Genomic DNA, 11,350 nt, shown 5'->3' with positions numbered 1-11,350 from the left:
ACCCGTGTCCCCTGCATCGGCAGGCGGACGCGCAACCACTGCACCACCAGGGAAGCCCCTAATTTTTTAAATGGAGTTAAAAACAACAGCAACAACAGTGTAGTCTGTAAACTACAGATCATTGAAATTAACAATTTGTGCTGCTCACGGGCAAGTTTGCAATTAAATTTGCCAAGGATACTCCACAGAAAACTATTGTCGGGACGTAACTTGAGATGAGATAGAATGTCCAGATTCCTCACGTGATTCAGATACAGTCTTCCAACAACTCTTTTTGAGGTTTAAGATATTTTGAGGCCACACATATATGGATGTAAGTAAAGCATCTATCTTGATTTCAAGAAATCCTGTCAGCTTTATCTTCCAAACTACTCAGGCTCCAAGAATGCCCTATCACATCCAAACCTAGGGGCGCCCTAATTCAAGCCCCCGCTATCTTCTCGAAGGGAACTAACACTTCTCACTCACAAATGTGAGCACCTGTAGCCTATGTTCCACATCAACCAGATCAATTCTTTGACCAACTTTCCTATCACTTCCCCCTTTACTCACCGTCTTCAGTTCACACCAGCCCCCTTACTTTCCTCTGATTTTGCCAAACAGGAGAGCAGAGCCTTCACACTCCCTGCCCCCTCGGCATAGGCATAAATACTACAATTTCCCCAGGCATCTGCACTCCTTATCCCTTCCCTTCCTTCAAGTCTTTGCTTAAATGTCACCTCATCAGGCAAGTCTTTCCAGACCCCCATACCATCATTCTCCCATCTATTTCCCTGCTTGATTCTTCTCCCTACCACTCATCACCAACTGATATACGAATTATTTGTTCGTTTGTCTGCTTCCCCAAACTATAAGTTTCATGAGAGAAGGGCTTTTCTTTCATCCATAATTTTGGTATGCCCTGTGCCTGGAGCTCTCCAGAACTTTATATTAAGTCCTCAATAAATATTAGTAAAAATAATAATAATAATAATTAAAAGAAAAACAAGATATGTATAGAAGGTGTATACACACATATACACAAATCCATATATAAATGCATACATGTGTATTACGTGTGTGTGCGTTATAATAATACAGATTAGTAATCATGTCTCCAATACAGCAAGCATGCCAAACCACTGTAGTTTGCAAAACTGAAATTTATCATCACTGGGAATGCAGTATTGTTTTCTTTTTCAAGCTGTTTCACTTCTAAAAGCAGGAAATAAATACTTTTGTCTGTAGCATTTTATTCTTCACATTATGACACTTACACTACTTACCAACAAATCCCTTCTTTCTGGTTGACTCTATGATTCAACTTCTCCAATAAAAGTTTTATAACAGGAGTCTAATGAATTAGACCCTACAGAAAGAAAAGTAAATTTGTCTGTTTCAAAGATCAAAGCTACAACAATAAGTTCTATGGATTTATTGCAGACCTCTCCACTGCTCCAGAGAGGGTGCTGAATGCTTGTTTCCTAGCCTCCTTTATAATTTTTTTTTAAAGACAGAAACTGCTAAAATCTATTCCACCGGAATCACAGAAGACCAGGGATTCACAGAGAAGCCAAACAAGAGATGCCATATTGGATTCCATGACATGAGCACCAGGTGAAAAATGGTGATTTGTGTGGGACATGTTAAAAGATTGCATTCAGGTACTGGTCTTAGAAAAGCCTGTATCATGTCAAACCTGGGAAAACAAGGAAGGCCACAGAAACAAGCCTAACCCTTTGGGATAACATCAGAGCAGTCTGGGGGTAGGACTGGCCAGGCCAGGGAAGACATTCCTTGCGGTCCAGGAAGCCCAGAGGAGAAGCAGTACCCAGGAAGACAGAGATTGTGACTTGCATCTCAAAGAGTCCAAGGCAAGAAACTTAGAAGAGGATTATAAAACAAAATGCTTGACTTTATCACTTGTTAAAGTCTGGAAGGGGATTGTTTTTGTTTCTGTTGCTGCTTACCTTGCTAGGACAAAACCAGAATTGGAAAGATGACCCTGTGCTATCAGGCATACTGACACTAATTAATTTTTGCAAAGGCTGCAGTTCTGCTACATATGTCTTGGTGTGAGATTTAGATAAAAAAGGAAAAAGAACTCAAATCATAGAATTCATCGTTAAAATAAGTTCAAATATAGGAAAAGAATTGAGCATAAATTTACATGATTAAGCAAATGGCATTCATTTTAGTTGGTATAGGTGATAGTTATTTCCCATCCATAATTTATCAAGTCATAATTTAGCAACCAATAATTTAATTTAAAAGGATTTTGAAGGTAAATGAAACAAACGAAAAGTACAGATGAAAAGTTGCTAAAAATTCACCGTTTGCCTTCTTAACATGCTTAAATCATTTTTAAACAAATAAGAAAATAAAGTTAGTTTGGGCAGTTGGTATGGTATTTTTGATCAAAATAATCATTGTAGGGCTCCACAATGAACAAGAAATTTGGGAACAGTAAATAATAGGCAAACTTTAACACGCTATATTGGTAATATTATATGAAGTGTCACTTTTCCTGGTATTTATGAAGATGAAATATATAACAAAAAATGCTTGTCCATGGTACCCAAACACATAACAAAAAGATTTCTTTTTTTTTTGTCCATGTGTTATATATTACTGGCTGGTCCATATATGATTAGAAACACATTTTTAATTTAAGAACATTTGTGCATATTGACACTGTTCTGCAGTTGTACAGTTACTAATTTTATTAAACAAATTAGTTCCCATTCATATTAATAAAATTGTTGCAAGTATATTACGTATTATGCTACATATATTTATTAGAGCTGCTTTGTTTCAGAAAAAGGCCCCACCAAATATTAACATGTCTTCTACTACTTGTTTCTGCTGGAGGAATGATGGTGCCTCATTATCCCACAACTGCTGACATGTCAAGTGACAGTAATTGTCCAAATTTCTCTCCTTCATTCCCCCTACAGGCTTAGGGTGCCATTTTTATCAAAGTTTAAAAGTAGGCTATTCATGTACTTCTATTGAAATATTACTGTGCCAAAATCAAACTTTGTTGATCAATAGAGCTTTTAGTTTATATTGTTAGAATTATTCTTGTTTTTCAAATGTTCTATGTCTCTTCCTGTTTATTCTCCAACACAATTTTAACACTTGACAAAATTAAATAAACACATTAATCCTATTACGGTTTTGAATGGAATTGAATTATATATAAAATATAATTTTAAATATCATTGAATTATCCAGTCTTTCCATCAAAAATATTGTGCAGTTGTCTTCTTTTTTGCATAAAATTATTATATGTATAAAATAATATTTTAGAGATGTTTATTAAGACAACTAATTAACATTCATTAGTCCCTAGTTTCCTCCACACATTTTATAATTTAGTTCATATTATGCATTGGGAAATATTTTTCCCAGCGTCATTTCTAAAGTGTTAGTTTTCATTAGGGGAAAACGCTTGTTCCCATGAGACAGCTACAAAAATCTTTTAATTATTTTGCCTTGGTACTATATGACGGTTTTCCAAAATTTTTGTTTTTCAGTTGATTTCCTTGAGTTTCTTGGATAGAAATTTTTGTAATAGAAAAATCACGATAATTTTATCTCTTCCCCTCATATAGCCATGTATCATTTTTTTATTACATCATTAAGAACTTCAAAAAGGTTGAAAATGTTTTTTTTAATTAATAAAGCATGTTCAATTTGGCTAATTTAGGTTCATATGAGTTTGTTTCTTCGTATCTAGTGGAGCATATATGAGCCAATCAAGCAGTTTCAGCGTTAGGCTCATTTAACCATTTTAAATTTTAAACCTTAGGATCTTCAAAACATAAGTATAAATAAAAAAGAAACATATCTGGAAGGTTTGTAGAATGTGAGCGAATCATGAGACCATTCCTGGAGGAGCTTATTAGATTTCTATCACCTGCCTACAAAGCCCCATGAGATAGTTTCACATTCAATATTGCTTCATTACAAATACTAGTGATGCATCTGTAAATTAATAGATTTATTTTAATTATAGAAACAAAAATATTGTCACGATATTAGAGACAAATCTTCCAGTGATAGGAAGAGAGTTCAGAGATGCTGGTGTATAGTTAAGCCTAGACTGAGAGCTACTCAGTACAGAACAGTGCCAAAACAAATATTTTAATTAAAATTATTAATTTTAATTTAATAATTTGCTAAACTAAGTTATTTAAATCAAACTTGGTTGGATTGAATTTAGAGGAATATGCAAGTGGCATTTTTAAGTGTGCTTTCTAGAGTATCTTTTTCTCTAACAAGGTGACACTGTTATTCACAGGATTAAATATCATCAAATGAAAAGATAGGTATACCTGGCAAGAAGAGTTAAAGTCCTACTTAACTTCATAAATCATGACTTTGAATAATGAGATAACAGACAATAAAAATGTATATGGCTGTGGTGCTTTATTATTGAACTATATGTAATTGCTTTATGACCACTACCATATTGACCTAATAATTTATTCTGCAAATTTATTTTTATATTGATCTTCCATCCAGAATATAAAAATGAACACAATAAAATTAATTGGTCTGCTCCTGAGATATATTATTTAGCATTGACTCATCAGGAAAAATAAAAGTAAGTGATGACATTGTACTTGTGAACTTCTTTCCAAAAAATCCTTGGACCTGGGCCAGAATCATAGGAATTAAAATGCTTTATAACGTTGACCTACCAACGCCCAGGCCTATACATACCCATCTGATTGTTTTCAGATTATTAATTTAAATATGCAATATGATATCAACTATTCTCAAATACCCATTCTTTTTAATCAATTGAAATATTTCTTTTATCTCAGACCCTTCCAGAGTCTAAGTCAGAAGTGCTTGAAATTGACTGACCACTTTCAGATGGATTGACACTTCAGCCGTAGCTTCACATACACCAGAGTCATCCATTCACTAAATAGATATTTATAGATCCCTTAAGATAGTTCAGGATTACTAAGTGTTAATGACAAAGATACAGTTTCTGCCTTCCAGTTGTTTAGAGTTAAGCAGGGGAAGAGACAGATGACCAGTCATTTCCATGCAGAATACTACTGTTCTGATAAAACTGCCCATGGATTTATACGGGAGAAATAAGAAGGGACTTGATGGGGACGTAATGCACGGCATGGCTACTCTAGTTAACAATAGTGAACTGCATATTTGAAAGTTGCTAAGAGGGTAGATCTTAAAAGTTCTCATCACAAGAAAAAAAATCATAACTGTGTAAGTTTACAGATGTTAACTAGGCTTATTGTATTGATCATTTCACAATATATAAAAATATCGAATCATTATATTGTATACCTGAAACTAACGTAATGTTGTATGTCAATTATACTTCAGTTAAAATTTTTTAAAGCAAAAAGAACACAAAAATAGCATAAAAATGCCTTATTAACACACGCACACGCACACGCGCACACACACACACACACACACACACACACACACACACACACACAAAAGGGACTTGACCCAGGCAGTAGGGTTTGGAAAAACTTCCTAGAGGAAGATTTATCTGAATCAAATTCTGAATTGTGAATGTGAGCGAAATGGGTATGTAGGAGAGGGGAGAGACAGGAATTAGAGAGAGCAGGAGTGAAGAAAATTCAGAAAATTCAATTTAATGAAATAGATGGTTATTATATGTGTGTCTATACATGCAGTCCAGGGAGGAGATCTGACGGTCTATCAATATCTTTTTGGGTCAACAAATTCCTCTAACCAATATAGCAGGCGGTGAGTTCAAAAACAATTGTTTTTCAGTCTGAAGAGATACAGAAAATTTTTTTTAGCATTACAGTACCGTTTAAAAAGCTTTACTGCATCTGCAGAGATTGGTACAACTTGTGAATTCTGGTCTACACACCCCCACTATTCTGAGATCTAAAATACGGAAATATGGTCCAACTTACAGGGTACAGCAATCACAGTAAATAATCTGGTTTTGAACAATTTAATCTAGGAAACTTGGGCAGTCTATATAATTCTTAGCTATGAAAATACCAAATGTTTTAGACTCTGAAGCCACAATATTTAATATTTTAAGCAATCACACAAACTTAACCAGGTAAAGCATTAATTTTAAAAAGGTACCTGGAAGTTAATTATAAGATGGAAAATAACGTATCTTGACTTTGTGTTTTTAAGGAATATCAAATTATTAAAATGAATACTTTACTCCAAATTTTCTCCGAATGCAGAGTTTATTAAATTTGTATGTAGAAAGTCCTTTAACCAAAACGTCCAAGTCAGCTTTAATGTTGCCATAAATACAGCAGCTGAAACAATACTTTTCATAAGTGAACTCTAAGTAAAACACCCCAGGAATAAAGTGAAATGCTTATTTTAACTCATTATAAACACAAATAAATACAGAAATTAAGACCCTGGTGTTATAAAAATGATGTGAAAGGGGGTATTTTCATGATCTAATGCACTGTATCTGCTTATTATATGAAAAAAATCAAAATTTTTAAAAAGTAACTGTAAACAAGGAATTTACCTTGAAGAGACATCAAGGAATAGGAGCACAATGTCATAAACAGTGTTTGGAAAAAATGCCCTCCTTAATGGTCATCTACAGCTCACTGAGTGTGGTTTTTCTCTGAAGTTAAGGGCACTTTTCAAATTTGGTTTCACAATTGATTCACTTAAGTAACAGTAAGTGCATTTTAGATTGATAAATTTGTAATAAGTCTAGACAATAAAAATCTACTGTAATTTTTACAAACTGAGTTGCCTTCCAGATGCTTATATGCTCAGGAATGACATTATATTTTTAGGACTTTTTGTTTCATCTAAAGAATGAAACACATCTCCAAAAGGGAGATTAAAATGTGTTCATATTTACTGAGTTCCAGGTGTATACTTTAAAGAAATATACTAAAATGACTGAAACCTGGGCCTTGAGATGAAAAATGCTAAAAAAATAAAAGTTTACAATTTACTACATATTGTAGAATGTCCATAAACAAAACATGCATCGTTTTAAATGTTTCAATCACTATAAATATATTATAGGTACTTCTACATTTATTGAAAAGAATTCAATTACTGAGTCAAAACACTGAGTTGGGTAAACTAGTGATAGCAATATGTTCTCTGTTTAGCTGATTTGATGAAACAAATAAAACTATGGTTTAGAGTACTAAATTTTGCATTTTGAAAATTCAAAACGTTACTGACCCTTTAAAAAATTTCCCCAAAATAAATAAAAGTCTTTCTATTGTGTTAAAAGATTAGATTTAAATACGATGTTTGGCAAGGGGTTAAATTTAAATTTTCAGCCCTTTCCTTACTCCCCCAAATTATACATTTTTAAAATAGATGTCACATACTATTTTTTTACATTTATTTTGAAGTAATTCAGCAGAGAATTAGCAAAACTTAATGTGGTGTATATACAAAGTAACAAAAGTTATGTTGTTATTTTAAGTACCTAATATGCTAAATATCTTAATATTACTGCGTTAGACCAGGGAAGTGAAACAGACTCCTGCACATCAGTATTCAATCTGAGCAGAATGACAAAATGTAAACAGCAAGGACAATGAATGACAAAATGTAATATCACTTTATAATGCCTTTTTTCATAATAGGGTATCTAAGAAAGTCATTAAATTAAAATAAAGTGTATTCTGTAATTGCCTTCATTGAACAGACAATTGAAAACAGAATTGTATAATGCAGATTCATTTTACATTGCATTAATTTCCTAGTTTTAGGAAACTGACAAGACTTCCAAATTGCTCATTACATTTCACACTCACTTAAATGGATATCTATATAAATAATATTGTACAAAATATGATAACATGACATAGGATTTCAAATGGTGTGTATGGGGCTTGTTACAGTCAATCCTACCTCCGGGCTTTTTCTTTCCTTTTGACTAGTTGCAAGAATCTTCTACCACGCTACTATGAAATCTAAAATTCCTTTCCTTATCTTTTTAAAAAAATAATAACAATTACATGTGTATATATGTATATACGTATGTGTGTATAGATAGAAAGATATAGACATATAGATAAAGATATAGATATAGAGATATGATATATCCCTCACAATAGAAGTCAGAATCCAGCATAATCTATTATTTCAGTGTATCTATTACTCTCATTCCTTCCTCCCCTCCTCATCAGTACCAGCCAGGCCTGAACCCTCAGTCAGGCCACACTAGTCACCTAGAAAAGGAGAAAGGTAAGAATGCAAATCATTACACAAAATAATTCAATTTGGAGACTGAATTAATTGCCCAATTGAAAAATTGGTGGACTTCCCTAGAGGTCCAGTGGTTAAGACTTCGAGTTTCCACTGCCCGTGGGTTGGATCCCTGATTGGATAACTGAGATCCCACATGCCAAATGGTGTGCCCCTCCACCTCCCTAAAAAAATAAAAAAGAAAAATTGGCAAAAAAAAAAAAAAAAGAAAAGAAAGAAGGAAAGAAAAACAAGAATAGGCATAGCACGGAATGGCTACCAAACCTTTGAAAAGATGCTCCAAATCATTCATTATCTCACCTAATACTCAAATCTATGGCAGAAGTGCTGTTATTATATCCTTTTAATGGATGGGAAAGTTAAGGCTCAGAGAGGGTGAGTATATTAATTTTCAAGGTCACATGGGTAATAAGTTACAGAGTTGAGATTAAAATCCAGGTGCTACACTGGGGAAAGCATGATTTGCTTAAGATAATGAGGTAAAAAAAATGTTCTTGAGTGCACAGAAATTTCTTTTTATTGAAGAAGTACAGAAGGACAGAAACATGCAAAAGTAAGTAGGATCCAAAGAAAGGCAACACATTTACATCTTGGGCCTGAGTAAGACAGATCTGTAAATTTCATGGGATAATGTTTCTGGGTAGGGTTCCACGGCTCTATTTTTTTTTTTTCCTTTTCATAAAAATGATAACCCTCACACAAGCACTAAATTCCAAACTCAAAGAAAGCAAAAAGGTTTTAGTGTCCACAAATACATTTCCATCACAGAGCAGAGTCGTTGACCTATATGAGCGCTCCCATAAAGGTGTTGAATGCGGGGATGCATGCGTGTATTAAAGACAAACAGAGCAAACAATACTTAATGTAATGAATTTGCCAGTAACATTCCAACGATAAGGCTATTTGTCATTGCGATGATAACATACACTGCAGGGTATTCTTTGTTTCTATTATTATAAAGGGAACTTACACCATCTTCTCTCCCCTCATCAATTACAAAAGGAATTCCCTTGCTAATTGTAGCAGTCTTATCACTTTTTTTCTCCCAATCCAAAAATTAATGACCAGTTTTTATTTTCCTCTAGGGGTCAATATTTGTCAGCAGAAGTATAGGATGTTTTCTTTCCTTTTACGTATCATCTTTGTCTCTTACTGCACATTGTCTGTGTTTTCAACTTTAACCGAGATGCCAAGATTACCAACATACCAAGATAGAGGCAAATAATGCCAATGAGGATCAAAGAGACTATCAAATATCAGGTTCTGCCCCAGTAATAGAGGTATTCTGCTTCTAATTAGGCTGTTTTCTTCTCCTAGTTTCTACCCTGAAATAGCTAAAAATTTGGGCTTCTGATTTATTCTCAAGATACGGTGTCTAAGCTGTTCTAAAGTTTATGATGGCATGCAATTATAGAATTTTAGGTAAATATATTTCTTTAGCAATCGTATCAAGATGGCTGTCTCAAGAACTACTAACTGAAGAGAGAAAACACAGGTAATAACTATGTATTGATAATATCCCTGGCAATTATCGCAGGGGGTAAGTGTCTCAACTTGCAAGTCATACTAAGAATGCCACAGACAGCACTGTGTTAGTCCCCCTTGATTCAGATGGCCGTAAGGTACATTCAGTACATTTCTATCATGCCAGAAACTGAATTGATTTGTCCTTTCATTAGTGTTCCCCTAGTATTTGCTGAGAGTATGCTGTGTGCCAGGTTTGGAGACCGTCCTGCGTGCCTACTCTCCAGGTGAAGTGCTTTTCACAGGCCGTTCATAAACATAAGGCAAAATGATTCCTATCCTGTTTCTCAGTATTCTTGCCCAACTTTCACTTATTTTTGTCCAGACAATACTTCTTTGCATATCATTATCAACCTTTGCTAATTTTCTTTCCTCTTCACGTCTCCCCTCTCTTAAAATGAAGGAGAACTAAGGTCAGTGAAAATAAGAGAGAACAAAAGGGTATAGAAATGTGAAGAAACACAGACTTCAAGGTAGCAGTCATCTAGTTTACCTCAACGTAGCCTGCAAAATAATGAGTGCATACACAGGAAACAGTCGACTAACAGGAGAAAAATTAAACATCTTTATGTTCTAAATAAAATTTTTTTATGAACTAGATGTGACTCAGAGAAAATCCTGGTTAAAAAAATATACCATCCTAGAATGCATTTTGCCTGGTCAATGTAATAGTTGTATCATACTTGCTTTCTTCAAAGTAATCTTGCTTTCGGGAACCAAAATCTCAACTGCAATCCTGTACACATTCGTACTTTGTTCCGACCAGTGTATCTGTTCCCTTCCCTGGGAAGTGCTCTCAGTTATGCAGGATCCCCTTTATCCACAACCCCAATATTGTTAGATACCTATGGCCTCTTTCCTCCGTTATTTTTCTTAGAGAAATAGCTTTCCAGTTTATCTCAGAAAATACATTAGCAACCCTGTCTTAATCTAAACAACCTACTGTGACAGCCAGCAAATCCCTTTCTTTGTGTCTCCGTCAGTTGCTTTGCAATTTCAGCTTGTAATATGTAAACTGGCCGTTCCGTTGTAATATTTCACAGATCCAAAAACTGCCATTCCCTTCCTATTTTGTTAAACTTTAACCAATTTTGTTAGGAAACCCTTAGCCCGCTTGGCATTTAGGAAAGAGCAACTTAGGGGAATTCCCCGGCGGTCCAGTTATTAGGACTAGGCGCTTCCACTGCCAGGGGCCGCCTTCAGTCCCTGGTTGGGGAACTAAGATCATGCAAGCTGCGCAGCGGGGCCAAAGAGGAAAAAAACTTTGAGATGGACACTGTGACATGCACGCCAGATACCCTTTCAGTTCACTGTTGTGAAGTCAGGACTTACAGCCTCGGCTGCTTTGAGCACCATCAGGGGTCGGGCCCTGAGCCACAGACTCAGCTGCAGAGAACCACTCACCCAAGATCATGCCTCCTTCTCTGTGGCTCACATTCAGTGACTGGCTGATGTGGGATCATGAAGGCGTGGCCGTCTCAGCTCAACTTGAATAAGAATGAGGGGGCTTCCCTGGTGGCGCAGTGGTTGGGAGTCCGCCTGTCGATGCAGGGGACACGGGTTCGTGCCCCGGTCCGGGAAGATCCCACATGCC

Source organism: Physeter macrocephalus, chromosome 7, assembly GCF_002837175.3.
Source record: "Physeter macrocephalus isolate SW-GA chromosome 7, ASM283717v5, whole genome shotgun sequence".
Classification (NCBI taxonomy): Eukaryota; Metazoa; Chordata; class Mammalia; order Artiodactyla; family Physeteridae; genus Physeter; species Physeter macrocephalus.
The sequence above is the reverse complement of the archived record's forward strand: the minus strand, read 5'-3'. Positions refer to the sequence as shown.